General features: G+C 36.5%; 1 pseudogene; it reads left to right on the top strand.

Moving 5' to 3' along the window:
• LOC105855806 (large ribosomal subunit protein uL1 pseudogene) overlaps nucleotides 1-25851 on the top strand; it is a 43013-nt pseudogene extending 17162 nt beyond the window's left edge.
• The last annotated feature ends 1853 nt before the right edge of the window (nucleotides 25852-27704 follow it).

Here is a 27704-nt window from a genome sequence, read left to right as displayed (position 1 = left end):
CACAGGAATACTAAGTAAAGCAAATATCCACACAAGAAAGCATCTTCATAAGACCCAAAAATCAGGCCGGCGCCGTGGCTCACGCCTGTAATCCTAGCTCTCTGGGAGGCCGAGGCGGGAGGATTGCTCGAGGTCAGGAGTTCAAAACCAGCCTGAGCAAGAGCGAGACCCCGTCTCTACTATAAATAGAAAGAAATTAATTGGCTAACTACTATATATAGAAAAAATTAGCTGGGCATGGTGGCACATGCCTGTAGTCCCAGCTACTTGGGAGGCTGAGGCAGAAGAATTGCTTGAGCCCAGGAGTTTGAGGTTGCTGTGAGCTAGGCTGACACCACGGCACTAACTCTAGCCTAGGCAACAAAGCGAAACTCTGTCTGAAAAAAAAAAAAAAAAAGAACCAAAAATCAAGTGATCAATCACAGTACCTGGTTTAAACATTACATCAAGGAAAGAAGCACTGAAGAGAGTAGAAAGGACAGTCTTGCATTGCCTATGCTACCCTTCCCCCATCTCTGACAGCACTGCACCAGCCACCAGGTAGAGAATCTGTGTGCCTGGGGGATGAACAGTTCAGTGATTGTGGGACTTTGCATTGGAACTCAGGGCCTCCCTGTCACAAGGAAAAAAAACACCGGGCAGAATTCTGCCAGCACCTCTCCAGCCCACAGGGGGAGCATTTGGACCAGCCCTGGCCAGAGGGGAATCCCCCATCCGAGTGGTAGAAACCTGAGTTCCAGCTAGTTCCACCACCAGCTGATAAAAGCGGCCTGGGACCTGCAATAAATTTGTAAGGCAGTGGTGCTAAGCACTGAGCCAGTGAGACACCAGTGGTGACAGCCAAGCAGGTGCCTCTGTCACCACCCCTCCCACAACTCCAGGCAGCGCAGCTTTAGGATAGTCTTCCACTTGGGGAAAGGAATGGGAAGAGTTCAGAGGACTTTGTCTTGCAACTAGAGTATCAGCTCAGCCACAGTAAAATAAAGTACCAAGCAGATTCCTGAGGCTCCTGATTCCAGGCTTTAGCTCTTGGACAGCATTCCTAGACCCACCCTAGGCAAGAATGAAACCTACTTCCCAGATATGAAGTCCTAGGAGAATTCATCACCTGCTGACTAAAGAGCCCTTGGGCTTTGAATAAACATCAGAGGTAGTCAGATAACAGTCATCATGTGCCTTAGGCAAGAATAGGCTAGCCTTAGGAGTGCCAAAGCACAGTCCCAGGTTTGGTGGCCATGAAGGAGGGCTCACATCATTCCTACCCCAAATCCAGGCAGCCCAGCACAGAGAGTGAAACTTGATCTGTTTAGGGGAAAGTCAAGGAAAAGAGTGAGAAATTTTGCCTGGTAATCCCGGGAATTTGCCCACATCTTACCCAAGCCCACCAAAGTAGTACTACCAGGAGTCTTCAAAAGTCATTACTGGGCTTGGGGCACCACCTAGTGCTGATACAGCTGCAGTGACCAAACTTAGACCACAACACTCAATTCCCTTTGAATACCTGGAAAACCTTTTCAAGAAGGATGGGTTTAAGTAAGTGCAGATTGCAATGATTAGAATAAATAACTAACGTAGGATGATTGACGAACACCCACAAGCATCAAGAACATCCAAGAAAACACGGCTTTACCAAATGAACTAAATAAAGCACCAGAGACCAATCCCGGAGTGATGGAGATATGTGAACTTGCAGACAAAGAATTCAAAATAGCTCTTCTGAAGATCAATGAACTTTAAAACAACACAGAGAAAGAATTAAGAAGCCTATCAGAGAATTTTTTTGAGACAAAGTCTTGCTCTGTTGCCCCAGCTAGAGTGCAGTGGCATCATCATAGCTCACTGCAACATCCAACTGTGGGCTCAAGTGATCCTCCTGCCTCAGCCTCACAAGTAGCTGGGACTACAGGCATGCACCACCACACCTGGTTGGTTTTTTCTATTTTTTGTAGAGACAGGGTATTGATTTTGCTTAGGCTGGTCTTGAACTCCTGAGCTCAAGCGATCCTCCCCCTTCAGCCTCTCAAAGTGCTAAGATTACAGGCATGAGCCACCACACCTGGCCCTATCAGAAGAATTTAACAAAGAGATTGAAATAACAATTTAAAATGTCAAACAAAATTCTGGAGCTAAAAATTCAATTGACAAACTGCAAACTGTATCAGAGTCTCTCAGCAGCAGCACTGATCAAACAGAAGAAAGAATTAGTGCACTTGGGACAAGCTATTTGAAAATACATTGTCAGAATGGAAAAAAGAAAAAAAGAATAAAAAAGAATGAAGTATGCCCACAAGATCTAGAAAATAGCCCTAAAGAGAAAATCTAAGAGTAATTGGGCTTAAAGAGGTGGTAGAGAGAGAGATTGGGATAGAAAGTTCATTCAAAGAAATGATAAGAAAGAACTTTCCAATCTTAAAGATATCAATATTCAGGTACAAGAATGTCATAGAACACCAAGCAGATTTAATCCAAATAAGACTACCTCAAGGTATTTAATAATCAAGCTCCCAAAGGCCATGGATAAATAAAAGGTACTAAGGAAAGAAAGAAAAAAAATAACATATAAAGGGGCTCTAATACATCTGGCAGGAGACTTCTCAGTGCAAACCTTACAGATCAGGAGAGAGTGGCATGACACAGCAGTCCCTAGCCTTTTTGGCACCAGGGACCAGTTTCATGGAAGATAACTTTTCCACAGACCAGGGTTGAAGGGATGGTTTCAGGATGATTCAAATGCATTACATTTATTGTGCACTTTATTTCTATTATTATTACATTGTAATACATAATGAAATTATTATACAATTCATCATAATACAGAATCAGTGAGCTCCTTGAGCTTGTATTCCTACAACTAGACGGTCCCTTCTGGGGGTGATAGGAGACAGTGACACCTGAAGTGTGTTGCTCATGTCTAGTTTACTCTGTAATCTCATTTTGGATGCTGTTACTACAGAAAACTCTGCTTCACAAAGATAGGATGTTGGAAATGGAAGCAGGTTTTTGACTGCTTTCGTGGCAATCACAGGATATTCTGCCTTGACTTCAACCCAGAACGTATGGACATTTGAAGTTGTCTCTAGTATACTTTTAAAGCTACTATCATTTGTGATTTCAAGCAATTGATCCTCTTCTAGCATGAACTAAGTCGATTTACCTGGATTATTCACAAACAGGTTCATGGATATATTTCTTTCCAGTTCAGGGGTCTTTTTTGCTTTTGAAAGCTGAAATAGATGATCATGCACCATCTGGGAGAAAGGAGGCTCTGGTTCAGTCACTTTCAAAATCTCTGCTAATGTTTGAAACATGTCAAAAATCCCAATGTTCACTCATCACCCCCATAATTCCAGTTTGGCTTGAATCAGTCACTTTATTTGCTGACCTGAACACAGTTGTCATTTTCCCCTGAAGTGACAGATTGAGTTTGTTGAGCAGGTTGAATATGTCACACAAGTAAGCGAGTTTTACATCCCATTCTGTGTCACTGAAATGTGCTGCCAGTGGTGATTGTTTTTCTAAAAGAAATCTCTGGAGTGGCTCTCATAACTCAAAAACTCTGGCCAGTGACCTAACTTTAGAAAGCCATCTCACGTCTGTGTATAAAAGAAGACATGTGCTCTGTGTCCATCTACTCACAGAGCTACACAAACAGATGTGAGTTAAGGGCATATATTTGAATGTGGTTGATAATTTTAATTACATGCTGCAAAATGCTGTTTACTTCAGGTGACATTTTTTGGCTAGCCAGCATTCCTCTATGAAAGACACATTGTGTAGACTCACATTCAGAAGTGACCTCCTATAGCTATGTAGTGAAACCAGAAAGCCATCCAGGCTTGGCAGGCGCTTCAGTGCATATAACAACACTAAACGTCCAATTCAGTTTTCCTGAATTCAGGTTTCCAATTCAGTAACCATTCAAAGACTTGCATTCTGAAGCTATGGTGTTGGTTGGCAACAAAAGTTCACATAACGTATCCACATGCACATCCTCCTGAGAAATATATCACACAAAAACAAGTATTGTTGGCATGGTGTTAACACTGGTAGACTCGTCAACCTGGATTGCATACCATGGTGACTCATTAATCCTCTCTAAAAATTGTGCCTTAATATCCTCTGATATTTCACCAATTCATCTAGTTATGGCACTAGATGAAATAGGAACATGTGGCACCTTTTGAACCGCATCCTCTCCTGAAAGTTCATGGCAAATATCCTTAGCAGTAGGCAGGATCAACTCTTCACCAGTACCAAAAGGCTTCTTAGCTTTAGCAATGTGGTTAGCCACTAAGAATTATGTGCTCTGTGCAGACCCACTTGATGAAATGGTGGCCTTTAATAATTGCTTCTGTTTTTCATGTTCACATTTTTTTTCTTTTGAAAAACTCCAAAGGCTTATCTTTTTTTTTGAGACAGAGTCTCACTGTGTTGCCCAGGCTAGAGTGCTGTGGCGTCAGCCTAGCTCACAGCAACCTCAAACTCCTGGGCTCAAGCGATCCTACTGCCTCAGCCTCCCAAGTAACTGGTACTACAAGCATGCACCACCATGCCCAGCTAATTTTTTCTATATACTTTTAGTTGGCCAATTAATTTCTATTTTTAGTAGAGACGGGGTTTAGCTCTTGCTCAGGCTGGTTTTGAACTCCTGACCATGAGCCATCCACCCACCTCAGCCTCCCAGAGTGCTAGGATTACAGGCATGAGCCACTGCATCCGGCCTCAAAGGCTTATCTTGTAATGCAGGGTGCTTGGTCTCCATGCGGCAAAGCAGTTTTGAAGGTTTCATGTCTTCATTGAATAGCTGATCACCACATATTATACAAAGTGGGCATGGAAAATGTGAATCACCTGTTGCAATGAACCCATAATTTAGTGGAAGTCTTGGTATTTTCTTTTAAATGCAACTTTCATTTTGTTGGCAATTTTAGAGTCTTCTGCTGTCTCATCATTGGGTCTTTCCTCCTTTTCAAAGAAACTCTCCAGCAACTTTTGTTTTTTCCTCATTGTTGCTAGTGTTAGCTTGTGGGCTTACCAAAACTGTAGCAAAGAAAAGTGTGCAGTGTGAGAAAGAGGTGCGGATGGAAGTGGAAAATAAAATAATGGATGGGACACCCACAGACTAAAATAAGTGTCAGATTCTGACTTAAAGCCTGCCACCAGATTCAGTTGTACAATTGAAGTACATCAACTCACTTGCCACTATAAAGCCTACCACCAGATGCAGTTTTACAATTGAAGTAAGATGCTCACTTGTTATTATAAAGCCTGCTACCAGATGCACCTTAATTGTTACTTGCCACTGACTAATAGGGTTTTGATATGAGTCTGCAAGCAATTGATTTATTATGGTCTTTGTGTAGTTAAACCTCTCTGCTAATAGTAATCTGTATTTGTAGCCGTGCCTCAGCAATAGTGTCTCTGCCTCAGCTCCACCTCAGATCTTCAGGCATTAGATTTTACAGTAGGGTTCATGGTCCTACAGAATATAATACTACCACTGATCTGATGAGAGATGGAGCTCAGGCAGTGATGTGAGTAATGGGGGCAGCTGTAAATACAGATGAAGGTGCGCTTGCTCACCTGCCACTGACCTCCTGATGTGTGGCCAGGTTCCTAACAGGCCACGGACTGGTACCAGTCTGTAACCTTGGGGTTGGGGACCACAGGCATGACATATTCAAAGTGCTGAGGAGGGGGAACCTTAAACCAAGAATATTATATTCTACAAAAATATCCTTCAACATGAAGGAGAAGTAAAAGCTTCCCCAACAAAAGCTGAGGTTTTTCATCAATATCAGCCCTGCCTTATAAGAAATTCTAAAGAGAATTCTTCAATCTGAAAGAAAAGGATAGCAACAAAAAATAAGAAATCATCTGAAGTTATAAAACTCATGGGTAACAGTAATACACAAATACGGAATACTCTATCACTGTAATTGCAGTACATAAACCACTTATATCTTGAGAAGGAAGACTAAAACACAAACCTATCAAATATAATAACTAAAACAAATTTTTAAGAGATAGTATAAAAATATAAATGGAAACAACAAAAAGTCAAAAAACAAAGGGTGGGGCATGAAGCTAAAGGTAAAGTTTTTATTCAATTTCCCTTATTTGTTTGTTTGTAAGCATAGTTAAGGTGTCATCTGTTTAAAATAATTATTTATAAAATATTTTTTGCAAGCCTCAGGGTAACCTCAAATCAAAAAACATGCAATGGATACACAAAAAATGAAAAGCAAGAAATTAAAACATACTACCATAGAAAATGACTTTTACACAAGAGAAGACAGGAAGGAAGGAATAAAGAGATGACCAGAAAACAACCAGAAATCAAATAACAAAATGAAAGTAGTAAATCCTTGTCTATCAATAATAACATTGAATATAAATGGACTGAACTTTCCCATCAAAAGACACAGAGGCTGAATGGATTGAAAAAAAAAAAAGACCCAACTATATGTTGCCTACAAGAAACCACACACATAGACTGAACATAAAGGGTTGGAAAAGATAATCCAGACAAATAGAAACCAAACAAACAAAAACAGAAGTAGTTATACTTCTATCAGATAAAATAGATTTCAAGACAAAAGCTATAGAAAAGTGACAAACAAGGTCATTATATAATGACAAAGGGGTCAATTTAGCAAAAAGATATAGCAATTCTAAATATATATGCACCCAACACTGGAGCACTCACATATATAAAGCAAGTACTATCAGAGCTAAAGAGAGAGAGAGACAGGCTCCAATACAGTAATAATTAGAGACCTCAACAGCACACTCAGCTTTGAACAGATTATCCAGACAGAAAATCAACAAAGAAACATTGGACTTAACCTGTGCTACAAACTAAAGGGACCTAATAGATATTTATAGAAAGTTTTCTCCAATATCTGCAGAATACACATTATTCTTTTCAGTTCATGGATCTTTCTCAAAGATCAACCATATGTTAGGCCAAAAAACAAGTCTTAAAAAATTGTTTTAAATTCAAATCATTTCAAGTATTTTCTCTGACCACAATGAAATAAAAGTAGACATCAATAACAAGAGGAATATTAGAAAATATACAAACACATGGAAATTAAACATTATGCTCCTAAATGACCAGTGGGTCAATGATGAGATTAAGAAGAAAAATTTAAAATGTCTTGAAACAAATGAAAATGAAAATACAATATACCAAAATCTATGGAATACAGCAAAAGCAGTAAGTACTAAGAGGAAAGTTTATAGCAATAAGTGCCTACATCAAAAAAGTAAAAAAAACTTCAAATAACCTAATGATGTATCTTAAAGAACAGATAAACAAGAGCAAACCATATCCAAAATTAGTAGAAGAAAAGAAATAATAAAGAACAGAGAAGAAATAAATGAAATTGAAACAAAAAATACAAAACATCAACAGTTTGTTTTTTGAAAAGACAAGCAAAATTGACAAACCAGACTAAGAAAAAAAGAGAGAAGACCCAAATATATAAAATCAGTGATGAAAAAGTAGACATTACAACTGATACTACAGAAATCCAAAGGATCATTAGAGACTACCATAAGCAAATATATGCCAATTAATTGGAAAACCTAGAAAAAAAAGGATAAATTCCTGGAGATATACAATCTACCCAGATTGAACCAGGAAGAATTCCAAAATCTGAATAGAGCAATAACAAATAACAAGAGAGAAGCAATAATGAAAAAGCCTCCCAGCATAGAAAAAAGCTCAGGACTCATTGGCTTCATTGCTAAATTCTTCCAAACATTCAAAGAACTAATATAGGCCATCCTCAAATTATTCCAAAAAATCAAGGAGGAAGGAATACTCCCTAACCCATTCTACAAGGCCAGTATAATGCTGATACCCAAACCAGACAAAGATACAGCAAAAAAAGAAAACTATAGGCCAATATCTCTGATGAACATAGATGCAAAAATCCTCAACAAAATATTAGCAAACCAAATTCAACAACATGTTGAAAGGAGTATTCATCATGATCAAATAGGATTCATCCCAGGGATGCAAGGATATTTCAATATACAAATATCCAATCAATGTGATACATCATATAAACAGGATGAAAGATAAAAGCTATATGGCCTTTTATTTGATGCTGAAAAGCCTTTGATAAAATTCAACATCCTTCATGATAAACACTCTCACTCAACAAACTGGGTATGGGGGGAACATACCTCAACATGGTAAAAGCCTTATAACACAGACCCACAGCAAATGTCATATTGAGCAAGGAAAAACAGAAAACCTTTCCTCTAAGATCTGGAAAAAGGCAAGGATGTCCACTTTCACTAATGTTATTCAAAATATTATTAGAAGTTCTAGCTAGAGCAATTGGATAAGAGAAAGAAATGGGGGGGAGGGCATTTATTGAAACCTTAAAATCTGTATCCCCATAATATGCCAAAAAAAAAAAAAAAAAAAAAAAAACAACTCACTAGGAAATACAACAAAAAAAAAAAAAAAAGAAAGAAAGAAAGAAAAGGCATCCAAATTGGAAAGGAAGAAGTCAAATTATCATTGTTGGCAGATGATATACATTATCTTATATCTAGAGAAACCTAAAAACTCAACCATAAAACTATTAAAACTGATAGATAATTTCAGTAAAGTTGCAGGATACAAAATCAACATACAAAAATCAGCAGCATTACTCTATGCCAACAATAAACATTCTGAAAAAGAAATCAAGAAAGTAATCCCATTTATGACAGCTACAAATAAAATAAAATACCTAGGAATAAAGTTAACTGAAAAAATGAAAGATCTCTACAATGAAAACTATCAAACACTGATGAAAGAAATATAATAGTGCACAAAAAAATGGAAATGTATTCCATGCTCATGGATTAGAAGAATCAATATCGTTAAAATGTCCATACTACCCAAAGCAATATACAGATTCAATGCAATCCTCATCAAAACACCAATGACATTTTTCATCAGAATATAAAATATAATCCTATCATTTGTATGGAACAACAAAAGACTCAGAATAGCCAAAGCCATCCCAAGCAAAAAGAACAAAACTGGAGGAATCACATTACCTGACTTCAAATTATATTACAGCAACCAAAACAGCATTGTACTGTCATATAAACAGATGCACGGACCAATGGAAGAGAATAGAGAACCCAGTAATAAATCCAATCATCTGTAGTGAACTCTTTTTCAACAAAAGTGCCAAGAACATATGTTGGGGAAAAGATAGTCTCCTCAAATGGTGCTGGGAAAACTGGATAACTATATGCAGAAGAATGAAACTACCTGACCCTCACTATTTACAAAGATCAAATCAAAATGAATTGAAGACTTAAATCTAAGACCTGAAACTATGAAACTACTAAAAGAAAACACTGGGAAAATGCTCCAGGACATTGTTCTGGGAAATGATTTCTTGAGTAATAGCCCCAAAACACAGGCAACCAATATTTATTGCAGTACTGTTAACAATAGCCAAGATTTGGAATCAACCTAAGTATTCATCAATAGATGAATGGATAAAGAAAATGTGGTATATATACACAATGGAATACTACTCAATCATAAAAAAGAATGAAATCTTGTCATTTGCAACAACATGGATGGAACTAGAGAACATTATGTTGAGTGAAATAAGCCAAGAACAGAAAGACAAATCTCACACATTCTGACTCATATGTGGGAGCTAAATATTAAAACAATTGCCCTCATGGATTCAGAGAGTAGAATGATGGTTACCAGAGGCAAGGAAGGATAGCAGGGAGATGGGAAAATAGGTACGGTTAATGTGTGCAAAAATATAGTTAGATAGTTAGATGCAATGAATAATAATTTATAGCACAACAAATTGACTATGGTCCACAATAAGTTAGGGTATACTTCAAAGTAACTAAAAGAGTAGAATTTGAATGTTCATAACACAAGGAAATGATAAGTGCCTGAGGTGATGATTACTGTGATTTGATTATTACACATATGTATAAAACTATGTATTACACATATGTATCAAACTATCACATGTAACCTATAAATACATAATACTATGTACCCAAAATAATTATTTAAAAACTTTTAAAGTTAAAATTTTTTTTAAATGACTGTCCTCTTCTATTTGCACTGGGGAGGAAGAGTGCCATTTGTTAGCATTGTAAAGTTTTGAGGAGGATCTAGTTTTGAGGGGAAGAGACCTAGAAAAAAGGAAATCAATAATTTAATTTTCAGTTCTGAGTACAAATTGAAGTATCTGAGAGACATCCAAGTGAAAATGCTAATAGTTAGATATAAAGTCTGAATATCAGAAGAGAGATCTTAAATAGAGATATAAGTTAGGATTTATCAGCATATGGATAGGAATTGTTGCAATACTTAAGGAAAGAATATATTAATATTACAGAATAAAAACAATTAAAAATGCTGAGTACCTGTTATGTACCCAGGCACTATTCTAAATTCCTTAAATGTATGTACTTAATCTTCACAATAACTCCATGAAGTAGGTACTATTATTATTATTATCTCCTTTCTATATATTAGGAACTAAGGCACACAGAGTTTAAATCTTGCCTATCATGAGTCTAAGCACTGAAACCAGGATTTGGATCCATGTAGTCTGGCTATCTAAAAACAGTACAGCCCCAGAAATATGACCTAAAGAGCTCTAATATCTAGAGGTAGAGATACTTAAAGGTAGAGAAGGAGAAGACAGAAAAAACAAAACAAGCCAAAACAAACAAACAAAAACCAACTCTGAAGAAGCAGCAGCCAGAGGTAAGAAGGAAACAATTGAGACAAGTATCTATACAAGCCAAAAGAAGAGCACATTCAAGAAGGAGATAGTGACCAGCAGTATTGAATGGTGCTGAGGTCAGGGAAAGAATTTTCCCACACTAAATTTAATTCTAGCACTGGCAGCTAAAGCAGCTCATGACTCACATTATAGTTTTATTTCCTTCAGGATATTTTACAACAGAATGACTTATGCTGCAACTCTAACTTGATAAATAAAAAAGAAATGCTTTTACAACAGCTTCTACTATTAATATAACATATCTTGCCTTAAAATGCATGAAATACACAAATTTAGACACTCAAAATGTAATTTTGAGAAGATTTTTCTGTGGTTAACATTAGAATTCCTTACTAGAATGATTCATCTCAGGATTATTTGACATGGGGAGTTCTCCCAATACATTTAAAACATGATTCAATTTTCAAATCTGTCAATGATAAAACCTTAAAGACACATTTTCTGTACACCTGTACTATGATTTTTATGTGTTGTAGTATTTGCTAAGATTAGGAAGAATTTAAACTTTCAGGAAAAATGAAGTTTAAAAGCTGTCAAAGAAAATTGATTAGCTTTTTCTTCCACTCAAAGATTATCTCCTTTAATTTTTCAAATCTTATTTTCAGTCTCAGTGAACAAATTGTTAGCATTTATATTCTTGGATTTGTATGGATAATTTCACATTCTCAGAAAATTTATTTTTGATAAAGATAATAGTAAAGAACTCCATTTTCATCTGTATATGTGCAGTTCTTAAGGAACTTTCAAGCACGAAGTGCATCATACATGGTGGAAAACGGATTAGAGATCTTCTCAAAAAATATATTTGTAATCATCAGTGTAAAATTAGTTTATGTTTAAAAAACTTTTATAAAAGAGCTATATATCATGTAAAGTGCTTTTTGGATTAAATTTCTATGATAATACCAGAAAATGGGAGATACTTACATTCCCATTTATGTTTGCTTGACCTAATATGTTGACCTGAGGATCAAGATGCAATTATTAGCAGCCTGTCTGTCATCCCCCCCAAAAAATGAACAGAGGAAAATGTGAGGTACACTTGACATGAATTGCATGATATGAAGAAGCCTGTGGAAAATGCTCATACCACTTCTCTTCTCTAGCATCTATGGTAAAATGGAAATAATAGCTATATTGGAGCTGCCAACTATAGGACCAGACCAAGTTCATCACCTAGGACTATGACTCTTACATAGTGGGTGTTCAGTAAATTGCTGCAGAGCAAATAAATGAAAAACAAATGAAGCTTGTATTTGCACCAATAATCAGAAGCAAGAGGCAGTGTGTTAAACAATAATTGCCAATTTTGGCCCATGGCACACTTCTGTAATCCTAGCACTTTGGGAGGCTGAGGCAGGAAGATTGCTTGAGGCCAGGAGTTCAAGATTAGCCTGAGCAAGAGCAAGACCCCATCTCTACAAAAAAGAAAAAAGAAAAATTAGGCAGGTGTGGTGGTATGTGCATATGATCCCAGCTACTCAGGAGGATTGCTTGAGGCCAGAAGTTTGAGGTCGCAATGAGCTATGATGATGCCACTGCACTCTAGCCCAGAGACAGAGCAAGACAATGTCTCAAAAAAAAAATTTTTTTGTCAATTTGTACTGCATGGTTATCATGTGCCCAGCACTGCAAATAACTATAATAGCTGAGATTAACTAATGTTTACCATGTGTTTTCCTATCTATGAGACCATTCACTACTTACTTATTGAAGGCTCTGTAGGTAGCATTATTATCATAATCATCCCTCATCATTTCATCTTACAAATGAGTACACTGAAGCATAGAGAGGCTAAGTAACTTGCCCAAAATCTGGTAAATTATAGTTTTGGGCTTTGAACAGTTTGCTTTCAAAGCCTGCTCTTTTAACCACCAGGCCATGTTGTACATTGTATATGGTTAAAAAATTCTATTTGCTGCATTTGCTAAAATTCGTCCAGTTCCATCCCAAATCTTTTGAGTTTATGTTAGTACTAAACTCTTCCAAGGCTGTCTATGGAGTCTGTTTCTACTACCAGCAACCTAATCCGCTGCTCCTTAAATATATTTGTCTTCCAGAATCACTGATTTTACAGAGATGGGTATAAGGTAGTGGCCAAGTACACTGGCTTTGGCTTCAGATCAAATCCAAATTCTGGTCTTGCTCCTGTACCAAGAATTTATTAAAGGTCTGTTTATTATTATCTCACCTTGGAAAAAGAGACAAGTATAGTGAGAAGAAAGCACCTATGTACTGCTCACCAGGTACTGACTACATTAGTTCAGTCAGGTACTGCTATTAAATTCTGTCTCAGTCAGCAAGACAGGGCAATCTAGTCATTAAAAAGTGGGTCCCTCCTTCTAATGAGTAGTTCTCAGTGTCAATAATTTCTTACTTTTGATGAAGCAACTTCATGGGAAATGGAGCAGTGAGAACCTGGCCCTTTCTTCTGACAACAGAATGGGAAAAGTCAAGACTATAGTAATGAACTCTAGTCCAGAGGTTTTCAAAACGCAATCCACATACTCCTAGGATCTCCAAAACCCTCTCAAGAAGTCTGCAAGGCTAAAGCTATTTTTATAATAAAACTAAGATGTTACTTTTTCCTTCATTATGTTTAATAATTACCAGTGGTGCTAAGGCAATGGTGGGTTCCGTAAAACAAATTGTCACATTCTTTACCACCATGCACTCACAGTAAAAATAAAGTGCCAGTTTCTCTTAAGAATATATTTTATAAAGCAATAAAATGATTAACTGTATTAAATCTAGACCCTCGAGTACATGTCTTATTCATATTCTGTATGACAAAATGGGAAGTGCACATGAAGCATGTCTACTGCATATTGAGATGTGATGGTTGTTTCTGGGGAAAAAAAACTTATGCAATTAAGTTAGAAGCAGAGCCAGCTTATGTTTTCATGAAACATCATGTTTACTTTTAAAAAAAGACTGACAAATGATGAATTTTCAGATTGGGTATTTGGCAGACTTTTTTTTTTTTAATGGATAAAGCAAACCTGTGACTTCAAAGTAAATAACAGATGGCATTTATTGCCCATGATAAAATTTGAGTCTTGGTCAGCCATGGTGGCTCACGCCTGTAATCTTAGCACTTTGGGAGTCTGAGGGAGGAGGATTGCTTGAGCTCAGTAGTTTGAGACCAGGCTGAGCAACACAGTGAGACTCCCTCTCTACAAAAAATATAAAAATTAGACAGGTGTGGTGGGACACACTTGTGGTCTCAGCTACTTGGAAGGCTGGGCAGGAGGATTACTTGAATCCAGGAGTTTGAGGTTGCAGTGAGCTGTGATGACACCACTGGACTCTAGACCAGGCAACAGAGCAAGACCCTATCTCAAAATAAATAAATAAACAGTAAAATAAAATAAAATCCAGGCCTTCAAGAGAAAATTAAAATTTTGGAAACCTGTCACTATGAATTTTATAGCTTCTCAACACTTATAGGCTTTTTTTATGAGATCAGTGGTAATATTAACAAACTAATTTTTTTATATATATGCTCTTGAAATCTAGGGGAAGCAAAAAAATAATAATTTTTTATATTGAATAATTAAATGGATCAACATTCAGAAAATATGAATAAGTCAGTGAGACAATATTTTCCCAATGATCATTGAATGATGTTGGGTGAGTAGAAGATTCATTCCAAGCTCAAGATCAGTGGATTTTAACACAACCAAGTATACAAAATGTATTTATATGATTTCAAATTCTACATTTCAATTCACTTTAAGAAACTAACATTTATAGGGGTTTGGTATACTATAAAAGATAAGAAAACAGGCCGGGCACGGTGGCTCATGCCTGTAATCCTAGCACTCTGGGAGGCCAAGATGGGAGAATCGTTTGAGTTCAGGAGTTCGAGACCAGCCTGAGCAAGAGCAAGACCCCATCTCTACTAAAAAAAATAGAAAGAAATTAATTGGCCAACTAAAAATATATAGAAAAAATTAGCCAGGCATGATGATACATGCCTGTAGTCCCAGCTACTCGGGAGGCTGAGGCAGAGGATTGCTTAAGCCCAGGAGTTTGAGGTTGCTGTGAGCTAGGCTGATGCCAAGACACTCTAGCCTGAGAAACAGTGTGAGACGCTGTCAGAAAGAAAGAAAGAGAGAGAGAGAGAGAGAGAGAGAGAGAGAGAGAGAGAGAGAGAGAGAGAGAAAGAGAGAAAGAGAGAAAGAGAGAAAGAGAGAAAGAGAGAAAGAGAGAAAGAGAGAAAGAGAGAAAGAGAGAAAGAGAGAAAGAGAGAAAGAGAGAAAGAGAGAGAAAGAAAGAAAGAAAGAAAGAAAGAAAGAAAGAAAGAAAGAAAGAAAGAAAGAAAGAAAGAAAGAAAGAAAGAAAGAAAGAAAACAGGGAGAGAATAAGTGGATAGCCAACATCAGAAATAAATTGCTGAAGACCTGAGATTAGAAACCTGGCTCCTAAATACCTATCTGTCAAGAAAAAGCTTCTAATACTATTATCCCTATATTTGTAATATTTAACCTTATTAAGATCATAAAGAAATATGGCCCCAGCCAAGTGCAGTGGCTATCCCCATAGTCTCAACTTCTTGGGAGGCTGAGTAAGGAGGATTGCAGCCTGGGAAAAATAGTGAGACTCCCATATGCAAAAGACAAACAAACAAAAATATAAAAGTAATGAGTAATTAAGAAGAAGAGGGAGGAGGAGGTGGAGGAGGAAAAGGAAAACATTGTCCCAACTTGACTCCCAATTATCAGAACTTAAAAAGAAAAAAAAAAAAAAGATAAAAAGAATTGGCCAGGCACATGGTTCATGCCAGTAATCCCAGCTACTCAAGAGGCTGAAGCAGGAGGATTGCTTGTTGCTTGAGCCCAGGAGTATGAGGCTGTAGTGAGCTACAGTTGTAGCCTGAACTTCAGTTTGGGTGACACAATGAGACTCTATCACTTTAAAAAAAAATTAGAAAGAATTGGTCTACAAAATAGTTTCCAACTTTTTAATGCTAAGACATTTTGAGAATCTCTACATGTAGTGTTTACATTTTAAGCATCCATTGACAAAACACTACAAGGAATTATATTCAGTCTACAAGCAATAAATTGTGTGCATTTTCATTCAGGTACCCCATCCAAGGATCTAAATCCCACAAATTAGGAACAGGTGGGGTGGCTCATGCTTGTAACGCTAGCATTTTGGGAGGCCAAGGAGGTAGGATTGTTTAAGGCCAGAACTTCAAGACCAACCTGAGCAAGAGCAAGATGCCCCAAAACAGAAAAAATTAGCCGGGCATGGTGGTGCATGCCTGTAGTCCCAGCTACTTGGGAGGCTGAGGCAGAAAGATCTCCCGAACTCAGGAGTTTGAGTTTGCAGTGAGCTATGAAGATGCCACTGCACTATAGCCTGGGTGATGGAGCAAGACCCTGTCTCAAAAATAAAATAAAATATAAAACAATTTAAAAAATTATAAATCCCACCAATTGGAATTCAAAGGTCTCAATCTAAACCCTTGAAAGTGCTAATAACAGGGGCAGCCCTCAGATTCAGACAAACACAGAATGCAAAATGTGTCCCATCAGCTACAGACAAATCTGAATTTCTTTTATGTGTATGGGGGGAGAGGAGAGAAGGGATAATTTTCTCAAAAGGAATCTGGTTCTTTTTCTGAAATTCTAGTAGCTTGGGACCCTGGGAGAAACAAGACTCTGTCTAGTCTCCTTTATGAAAGTAGTACTACACTGTCTTTAACTAGTGTTTCAGAAAAATCTCATTCAATCCAAAGATAAAACAGCACTATATTATTCCATTGCCAAACTACTTAATAAACCTGGAATCGAAGCAGGCCAGAGATGCAAAGTAAAAATGGCTATATGCAAATATAAGATATTGTCAGTGTCTGGTCACATTCTGTCTAAGATGTAGAATAAGAGAATTTCAGATTCAGCAGAAGTCTTCCACATCACCTAGCCAATCCTCCCTTTTCAAAGATGAGGAAACGGTGACCTGGAAAAATTAAGTGGCTTGCTCAAGTTTTTATATAAGCTAATGTTCAAGATGGGACTGAACACCATGAGCTTTTCCCTGTACCACAACTTGATCATCTAATTGATTTCTTCCTTGATTGTCCATTTTCTATTAATATCTCTAAACCCAGACTGAAGTTTTCCTAACCGCAACCAAAATGACACAGCATGCTAAAGAATTGGTTAAATAGAATCAAGGAGCCCTATTTACTTTCAAAAAAATAAAAGATAGAAACTTTTGTTAAATACTAAGAAGTTCATAATAGTCTAGTCAGTTGACATAGGTTCTTAGGTTTCAATTGCAGAAAAACATTATTGCCAAAGTCCCCAAGTGCTATCCTAATTTATCAGATTACTTCCTTAGAAAGCGTGCTTTTGATCTGCTCTTCCAAAGAAGAACAAATGTGCAGACATCAATGCTTAATAAACTTGAAAGCTTCTCCCTGGGGTAACTGAAATTTTTATCAAAGGGGCGATAGACCTGGTTGCAGCTGCAACAAAGAAGTGCCATATAAAGCCAAGTGGAAAGCAGTTATACATCATTGGTGGTACAGGACCATTGAACATGGCCATATTAATTGGAATGTATTGCACAGGACATTCTACTACATGCTGGGCAAATGACCCTGAAAGTTTTGAGTCTCTCTGGTGTATGAAAAAAGTTCAGACGTAAAAATAATCACACAGATGGCAGATCCTCTATCCTTGAATGGGCATAGCTACCCTGAGATCTGGGTGACTGGAAAATTTCTTTTTTAAATAATGCCCTTTGAGTGAGTCCCCATATATGCATCTTCTTTTACAACCATTTGAAAACTTGTCTTCTAATAATTTCACACAGAGCTCTCAGCGTAGCAACATTCAAAAGAATGAAACTAATGAAACACAGCAACTTTTGTATTTTTACTTTTTTGCTTTGGGAAAATTCTGATTAAAAGATATGAGGCAGTTTAAGTTAAAATTTCTTTAGTGCCCCCAAAATGAATAACTTCTAATCTAATAGAAAAATTAAAGAACATGAAAGCCAGGGTAACGTGGAATATGTTTCAGGCACATCAAGATGCAAACCTTATGCATGTATGATTTAAATTATTTTAACATTAGATGTTATATTGTTCCCGATTTAAGGTTATATGTAAAGAGCCATCACTGTATTTGTCTTTCAGGTAGATGCATTCCTGATCTTTTTTTGTTTTTTTTAGACCTACTCTTCCTGAAGGACATTCCTGATCTTTATTAGAGCCTCTTTATCTTATTCTTTAAACTAAATATTAAAATAAAACCCCACAAGATATCATAATGTTGAGGAATAATAACCTTAAAATGTCAGAAATGTTATCAAGGTATGCCAACTGATAAGAATAATCCTTTCCTAAGTTTCCCAAATTTTGCTTAATTTTATAAATAATTAGCCTAGAATGTAAATCAAAGAAAGTGTAATCTCTAGCTACATGATAGCCAAAGGATGAATGTCCTTTACTCTAACCTGGAACTTTCAAGATAACTTTCCTTTACTCTAAACCTGAAGCCCCAAATTGTTAACTAAATCAATCTATTATTTCAAGACATACACCATTCAAGAAAAAGATGCTGAGTTTATACTACACCCAAATTCTACCTTCCACCAGGGATCAACACATACCATTGACTGGATTTTTTAATTAAGTTTTAAATTAATAAGTAAAAATTGTATAAATTTATGGTGTACAACATGATTTACTATATGCATACATTGTGGAATGGATATGTCAAGCTATTTAACACATGCATTGTTTCACGTACTTATCATTTTTTGTGGTGAGAACACTTACAATCTCCCTTAGCAATTTTCAAATATACAATATATTATTAGCTGCAGCCATCATGATGTATGATAGATTTCTTAAAATATTCCTTCTAAATGAAATTTTGTGTTCTTTAACTAACATCTCCCCAATCCTCCCAACCTCTCATGACCACCATTTTACTCCTGTTTCTGAGTTTCTTTCTTTTAAAAGTCAAACAGCATTTTATTTTGTATATGCACCACACTTTCTTTATCCATCCACCCATCAATAGACACTTAGGTTGATTGCATATCTTGGCTATTGTGGATAGTGCTGCAATGAACATGGGAGTACAGATATCTGTATGACATATGGATTTTAATTTCTTTGGATATATGTCCAATAATGGGATTGCTGAATCAGATGGTAGTTCTAATTTTATTTTTTTGAGGAAACTCCATACCACTTTGCATAATGGCTATACTAATTTACATTCCTACCAACAATATATAAGTGTTCTCTTTTCTCCATTTTCTCTCCAATACTTGTTTTCTTTCATCTTTTTGATAATAGCCTTTCTAACAGCTATGATGTGATATCTCATTGTGGCTTTGATCTGAATTTCCCTGATGATTAGTGAGGTTAGGCATATTTCATTTACCTGTTGGTCACTTGTATGTTTTCTTTTGAGAAATATTTATTCAGGTTCCTTGACCAATCTTAATTGGGTTCTTTCTTTCTTTTTTTGTTTTTGTTTTTTTTGGAGATAGAGTCTCACTCTGTTGCCCTGGCTAGAGTGCCATGGCATTAGCCTAGCTCACAGCAACCTCAAACTCCTGGGCTTAAGCAATCCTTGTGCCTCAGCCTCCCAAGTAGCTGGGACTACAGACATGAGCCACCATGCCCAACTAATTTTTTCTGTATATTTTGAGTTAATTTCTTTTTAGAAAGAAATTTCTTTTTATTTCTAGTAAAGATGAGCTCTTGCTCTTACTGAGACTGGTCTTGAACTCCTGACCTTGAGCGATCCACCTGCCTCGGCCTCCCAGAGTGCTAGGATTACAGGCGTGAGCCACTGGACCCGGACTTAATTGGGTTATTTCTTTTCATGTTATTGAATTGTTTTAAGTCTTTATATGTTTTGGATATTAATGCCTTGTCAAATTTATGGTTTGCAAATATATTCTCTAATTTCCTAGGTTGTCTTTTCAATCTGATTGTTTCCTTTACTGTGCAGAAAGTTTTTAGTTCCCTTTTGTGTACTTTTGTTTTTGTTACCTGTGCTTTTGGTACCATATCCAAAAAATCTTTGCCCAGACTAATGTTATAGAGTTTTCTTTCTTTCTTTTTTTCTTTTAGTAGTTTTACAGTTTTCTGGTCTCACATTTAAGTCTTTAATCCATTTTGAGTTAATTTTTGTGTATGGTTTGAGATAAGCATCTGCTTTCATTCTTCTGCATGTGGATATCCAGTTTTCTCAATACCACTTATTGAAGAGATTGTCCTTTCCTCATGGTGTGTCCTTGTCACTTTTGTCAAAAATCAATGGACCATAAATACATGGATTTATTTCTGGGCTCTCTATTCTGTTCCATTGGTCTACATGTCTGTTTTTATGCCAGCATTATGCTGTTTTGGTTACTAAAGATTTATAGTATGGGCCAGATGTGGGGGCTCCTGCCTGTAATCCTAGCACTATGGAAGGCCAAGGTGGGAGGATCGCTTAAGCTCAGGAGTTCGAGACCAGCCTGAGCAAGAACAAAACCCTGTCTCTATAAAACAAACAAACAAAAAAATTAAATAAAGATTTACAGTAGATTTTCAACTCAGGTAGTTTGATACCTCCAGCTTTAATCTATCTGTTCAAGATTGCTTTAGCTCTTTGGGGTCTTTTATAGTTCCATACAAATTTTAAGGTTATGTTTTCCTTTTCTGTAGAAAATGACATTGAAATTTTGATGAGGATAACATTGAATCTATAGGTCACTTTGGGTAGTATGAATATTTTAACTATATTAATTTTTCTAATCCACAAATCAGACTATCTTTCCATTTATTTGCTTTAATTTCTTTCATCAATGTTTCATAGTTTTCATAAAAATTTTCACCTCCTTGCTTAAATTTATTCCTAAATATTTTAATTTTTTGCAGCTATTGTAACTGAGATTGTTTCCTTTCTTTTTTGGATGGTCCACAGTTAGTGTATAGAAACACTACGGATTTTGTATGTTGATTTTGTGACTGCAGCTTTGTTAAGTTTGTTCATTAGTTCTAGCTTTTTTTGGCAGAGTCTTTAAGGTTTTTTCTCTATAAGATCATGTTGTTAGCAAACAGAGAATCTCACTTCTTCCTTTCCAATTTAGATGTCTTTTATTTCTTTCTCTTGCCTAATTGCTCTGGCTCCCACCAGATGGCTGATACCAATAGCCTCTGCCTTTCTTCTTTGCTCCTAGCCATCTCCTGGTACTTCAGGTAAACTGATGTCACCAGTAATTCTTTCTATGCGAATATTCTCTGGGTATTTTTGCTCCACGGTTTCCCTACAGATTCTTTCATGGTCCCTTGAGCCCTCCCTGGACTATTTTGGTTTGTGAATATCTGTCTATATTTGCTTTTGTGTGGAAAGATAAAAGCTGGTATCTCCTACTCTGCCATCTTGGTGATAGTACTCTTGACTGGATTTGTGGTTGACCTATTTATCCAAAACATAACATCCATGAGAAGTCCAAACACAGAAATCAACCCATTTAGCTGGATGCAGTGGCTCACACCTGTAATCCTAGCAACTCAAGAGGGTAAGGCAGGAGGATTGCTTTAGCTCAGATGTTCAAGGTTACAGTGAGCTATGATAGTGCCACTGCACTCCAGCCTGGGTTACAGAGTGAGATCTCATCAATTAAAAATAATTATTTTTAAAATTAAAAAAACACATTTACAAACATCTTTTCTTAAACTAATTAAGGCAAACAGCATAACCATATTTTTCCTTTCATAACCATAACAAGTATTTCCTCTATATTTAACTTTTTATCAGAAAGTAGAATGTCAATGATTTGCACCTTTAACAAAATAATTAGTTTAGAATTATTTGGAACCCAAAAAAGGTATGCATTATTATTGTTGAGGAGAACAGAGAGAATATTTATAACCTGAGCTGGTTAGATGTGGCAGCATTTATGGATAACCTACCTCTTTCCCAAGGGTCAAATATCAATGAATATAACATTTAAGCAGAAGCAACACGACCTCCTGAGTTACACTCCACTAATAGAATACAGCTGATGAAAGACAAATGACAAATGAAAGAATATGATATTCCACTGTGGGTCTTGCTTCCCTCCAAGTAGTGGCTTACATCAAGGAAAAGCCAATGGAGATTACAAAATAGGTATGGTAGACCCTGGCAAATTATCTCCTTTTAATGAATAACTCTGGCTGTCACTAGTTTCATTAAAGAGTACAGTAATATGGCTGGGCGAGGTGGCTCACGCCTATAATCCTAGCACTCTGGGAGGCCGAGGCGAAGCGGGCAGATTGCTCAAGGTCAAGAGTTCGAAATTAGCCTGAGCAAGAGTGAGACCCCGTCTCTACTATAAATAGAAAGAAATTAATTGGCCAACTAAAATATATAGAAAAAATTAGCCGGGCATGGTGGCGCATGCCTGTAGTCCTAGCTATTAGGGAGGCTGATGCAGTAGGATTGCTGGGGCCTAGGAGTTTGAGGTTGCCGTGAGCTAGGCTGACCCCACAGCACTCACTCTAGCCTAGGCAACAAAGTGAGACTCTGTCTCAAAAAAAAAAAAAAAAAAAAAAAGAAGGATTACAGTAATAATCCAGTGTGGCTATCATTGAGAAAAAGGTTAGCAAGACATTAAATGAATCATTTTCCTACCAGGTCACTATGGTGTCCACAGTACTTCTGCCATTGCTCTCTACTGAAATTAAACATGGCTATAATTTTCTTTAAGGGGTGTGAGCATGCACTATTCTATAAGTGGTCTCATCACAAAACATAGCAGTAGGTGGAAAGCATTATTGGGAATATGCTTTTCCAACACTATCTAATTTCCTAAATTTTCGTCTCATTATTAGTCAAACAATTTTTCACAATACGCATTGGTTAATTAAAGTAGAGAATTTTAATTCCAAGTCAAAGTACAAAGGTTTTTAAACAATCATGTTACTTTGTATTATTTTTTTTAGTGACTAGGAAATCATGATCAATTTACTTGCCTACAAAACCTAACGGGATATTTGAGGAATACTTAATAGCTAATACTTAACTAAAAATCTGTCTCTGACAATATAACATAGTTTGTTTGGAATCAGATAAATCTAATTTAAATTTAGACTACAACACATAATAATTCTGTGACTTAAATCAGGCTACATACATTCTCTAATCCTCAAGGTTTTTTTTTCATTTTTAAAATGAAAATGATAATACTTTCCACATAGGGTTGTTATGAGGATTAAATGTGATATGTTTAAAACCCTTAGCACAGTGTCAGACACATAGTAATTACAGGGATAAACGGTAACTATCAGGGCCACCACTGGCATTTATAGTTCATTTCAATTAGAAAAATTCCTATAGGTATTTGATTTGGAAAGCAGAACATGAACTGGATTTAAGCCTCCCTTAGCCACCTTAGGTGTTCCGTACAAACTACACAACTGCATCCAGAGGTCTTGGAGGTACTATCAACTATAGCACCTGAAATTTCCATGATTTAAATAATTTCTTATGAATAAATTTTTCTTTCTTCAATCTAGGCAGTCCCTGCTATTTTGATATTCTATGAAAGTAATATGATAAGTGCTTTTATGCACTACTGGTAGTGGTAAAAAATTCGTATAAAATTACTGGAGGAAAAAAAGTGATGATATTAGCTAAGAGCCTTAAACAGGCTTATACCTTTTAGTCTAGTAGCTCCATTTTAAGATTTTATTCTAGAAATAATCAGAGAAACCAAAAAAATCTGTATAGTATTATTTATATATATATTATAATGTTAGAAAAGATTCAATTGTGATTATAGTGAAATGGAATACTCTGAAATCATTTAAATTGCTCTTCAAAGAAGTTTCAATAATATAGCAAAAGTTTACTAAAATGTTGAGTGATAAAAACAGGATGCAGAAATGCATATTTATATGATTCTATTAAAATATAGATACAGATGATCCCCGAATTACCATGGTTCAACTCAAAATTTTTCAACTTTACTAAGGCATAAAAACAATACTCATTCAGTAGAAACCATACTTCAAGTATCTATGTAACCATTCTGTTTTTCACTTTCAATATAGTATTCAACAAATTACATGAGATAGTCAATACTTTATTAGAAAATAGACTTTGTGGTAGATTATTTTGCCCAACTATAGGCTAATGTAAGCATTCTGAGTACATTTAAAGTAGACCAGGCTAAGTAAGCTATGATGTTCAGTAGATTAGGTGTATTAAATGCATTTTCAACTTACAATGGGTTTACTGAAATTTAGCCCCATTGTAAGTCGAGGGTCATCTGCACATATAAAAAATCCTGAGATAAAATAAAACATTTACAGTATTTCTCTCTGAATAGTGTAATTACAGATGATTGTTAAATTCCTCTTGACACATTCTCCTTAAACTGAGCATTTTTACTATGATAAGCAGAAAAAGGGTTATTTTCCTAAAATTTTCTGAAAAATTCAATGGTTTAGAATACAAGATATATTAGTTCATTAGCACTGGTTCTTTAGCAAGGCAATTAATACACAACACAAAGAAAGAATGAGCAGATAGAAGGTGGTGGGAGGGAAGATGGGCAGGAATTGCTGGAGCTGAAGTTAATTTGGGCAGTCTGATTTACAAAGCAGAAGAAACCTGAGGCCTTATACTTAGTTGGGCAAATAAGCAGTTAAATAAATGGTACAAGGGATGTCTGCTTCTGGCCAAGGTGAAGATACACTGTCCCACCTGAAATAACCAAAAACCAGACAAAATATATCAAATAATGGCATTTATATATAATTTCTTCTTATTTTATTTTTCCCTAGCTTTATTAAAGTATAATTGGCAAGCACAAATTATATATATCTATGGTGTACATGATGTTTTGATATATATATATATATATACACACACACACACACACACATATTGTGAAATGATTAAATCAAGTTAATGAACATATACTTAACATTTTGGGGGTGAGAACACAAAATATATTCTTTTAGCAATTTTCTATTATATAATGCATTATTATTAATTATGGTCATTATGTTCTACAATAAATGCTCAGAACTTATTCATGCTATCTAACTGGAATTTTGTATCCTCTGATTAACATCTCCTTATTCCTGCCGTCCTCATGTCCACCCCCAGCCACTGGCAACCATCATTCTACTCTTTGCTTCTGTGAGTTCAAGCTTTTTGCATTCACATATAAGTGAGATCATGAAGTATTTGTCTTTCTGTCCTGGATTATTTCACTTAGCATCACGTTCCCCAAGTTTATTCACGTTGCTGTAAATGACAGGATTCCATCACTTTTAAGGCTGAAGGGTATTCCATTGATACAGTTTGAATGTTTGTCCCTCTCCAAATCTCACGTTGAAATTCGACCCCCAGCTCTCTTCCGGTTATCGGGGTGCGAGCGGCCACGAGCAGCCAAGTCTCTCTCGCGACACCTACGTAGCGGTGAGGGAACCAGCACCCGCGCCGCCGGAAGGTTTTGGAAACCGTGGAGCCGCAGATCTGCCTGGAGAACTATGATCCTCAGAAGGACAAACGCTTCTCTGGCACCTTCAGGCTTAAGTCCACCCTCCGCCCCAAGTTCTCCCGTGTGTGTCCTGGGACCAGCGGCACTGCGGCGAGGCCCAGGCTGCGCACATCCCCGACATGGACATCGAGGCACTGAAGAAACTCACCAAAAATAAGAAGCTAGTCAAGAAGCTGGCCAAGAAGTATGAAGCCTTTTTGGTCTCAGAGTCTCTTATGAAGCAGATTCCACGAATCCGTGGCCCAGGCCTAAGTAAGGCTGACAGATTTTCTTCCTTGCTGACACACAACGAAAACATGGTGGCCAAAGTTGATGAGGTGAAAGCCCACAATCAAGTTCCGGATAAAAAAGGGTCTGTTGTCTGGCTGTGGTCGTTGGGCATGTGAAGATGACAGACGATGACCTGGTGTACAATATCCACCTGGCTGTTAACTTTTTGGTGTCATTGCTCCAGAAGAATTAGCAGAATGTCCGAGCTTTATACATCAAATGCACCATGGGCAAGCCCTAGCACCTGTATTAATAAGGCACATTCTAATAAATCCTATGGCTGCCAAAAAAAAAAAGAAAGAAAGAAAATAAATTCAACCTGCAGTGTTGGAGGTGGGGCCGAGTGGAAAGTGTTTGGGTCATGGGGCAGATTCCTCATGAATGTCTGGGTTCCATTCCAGTGGTAATGAGTTCTTACTCTATTAGTGTAATGAGAGTGTTCCTGGAGTATTCAGCCAAGTACTCATCAGTGCACACATGTAAGGAAACTACAAAAGACCAGGAAAACAACATTCTAAAGTTATAAAGTTCAGACCTTAGAATCCTCAGACCTCATGCAAGACTGGAAACCATTCTTTCTCTCATCACTCAGACTGGAAAACTTCATAATCCATACAATATAAGGTAGAGCACATAGAAAGGTTTAGACTCAGAAGCGGGGTAAAATTAACTGAGTCAATATTACTCTGGTAGTGCTTAACAAAATTTGATCCAGAAGGATCGAATTATTTCCATGTAATTTAACCATATCTCAGAAGAAAGTTGAAGAATATTCACAAGGCTAGAAAAATAATTAATTTTACCCAATATAGTAAAATTATAATATCTCAAATATGATAAAAAAATTACCAGGTATGGCTGGTCCAAAATCAGGGAGTTATCTCAACTAATTGTTCACAGTCAATTACAGATTGAACTCCTTGTTCTACTCTTTCCTCCTTCTCACTATTGCACTTGACTAGTCTTAAAAATATTACCAGGTATGAATATAAATAGGTAAACAATGACCCATAATGAGAAGAAAAACTAATCAATAGAAACTCATCCAGAAATTACTCAGATGATAGAATTAGAAGAGGACATAAAAACATGTATTTAAAACATTATAATTGTTTTCCATACATTCAATAAATTAGAAGAAAGATTGAAGAGTGAACATGTATGAACTTGTATAATGTCTAATGTGAAAAAATACACTGAATGGAGTCAATTACAGAAATACATTGCAGAAGAAAAACTTAATGAATAAACTAATGTAGAAATAGAAACTATCCAAAGTGAAACTATAGAGGGAAGAAAAATGGAGAAATTGCCAGGCACAGAGGCTTACACCTGTAATCTCAGCACTTTGGGAGGCAAAGGCAGGAGGATCACATGAGGCCAGAAGTTCAAGACCAGGCTGGGTAACATAGCAAGAACCCATCTCTACAAAATATAATAAAAATTATCTGGTGTGGTGGCACATATCTGTAGTCCTAGCTACTTGGGAAACTGAGGTGGGAGGATAGTTTGAGCCCAGAAGTTCAAGGATACAGTGAGCTATGATTGCACCACTGCACTCCTAGAGATGGGAGCAAGATCCCATCTCTAGAATGAATGAATAAATAAATAAATATTTTTAAATAAAATAAAAATTAGCAGAACATTTTTAAGCTACAAAAGAGAGGTTCAAGTAGCCTAATATAAGTATAATTGAGATTTCCAAAGGAGAAGATAAATGGGAGGGCACAAAAAACTTTTAGAAGAAATAATACCTGAAAATTTTCCAAATTTTAGAAATGCTATAAGCTCTTATATTCAAGAACCTGAAGAATCCATAAGCACACGAAATGTGAAGAAAAGTAGAGCAAGTCACATGATAAACAAATTGCTTAAAATCATTGATAAATAGAAAATCTTAAAAGTAGCCAGAGGGGAAAAAAAAAGACTTATTATGTACTGATAAGCTAAAGGTAAAAAAGAGCACAGATTTCTCGTCATAACCAATGCAAGCTAGAAGACAGAAGAGTAACATCTTTAAAACACTAAAAATTCCTTTAAAAGGAATAAAATGTTGGCCTAGAATTCTATACTTAGAAAAAGTATCTGTCAAAA

Source organism: Microcebus murinus, chromosome 1 (genome assembly GCF_040939455.1).
Source record: "Microcebus murinus isolate Inina chromosome 1, M.murinus_Inina_mat1.0, whole genome shotgun sequence".
Lineage (NCBI taxonomy): Eukaryota > Metazoa > Chordata > Mammalia > Primates > Cheirogaleidae > Microcebus > Microcebus murinus.
This window is presented reverse-complemented; position numbering and strand designations above follow the sequence as displayed.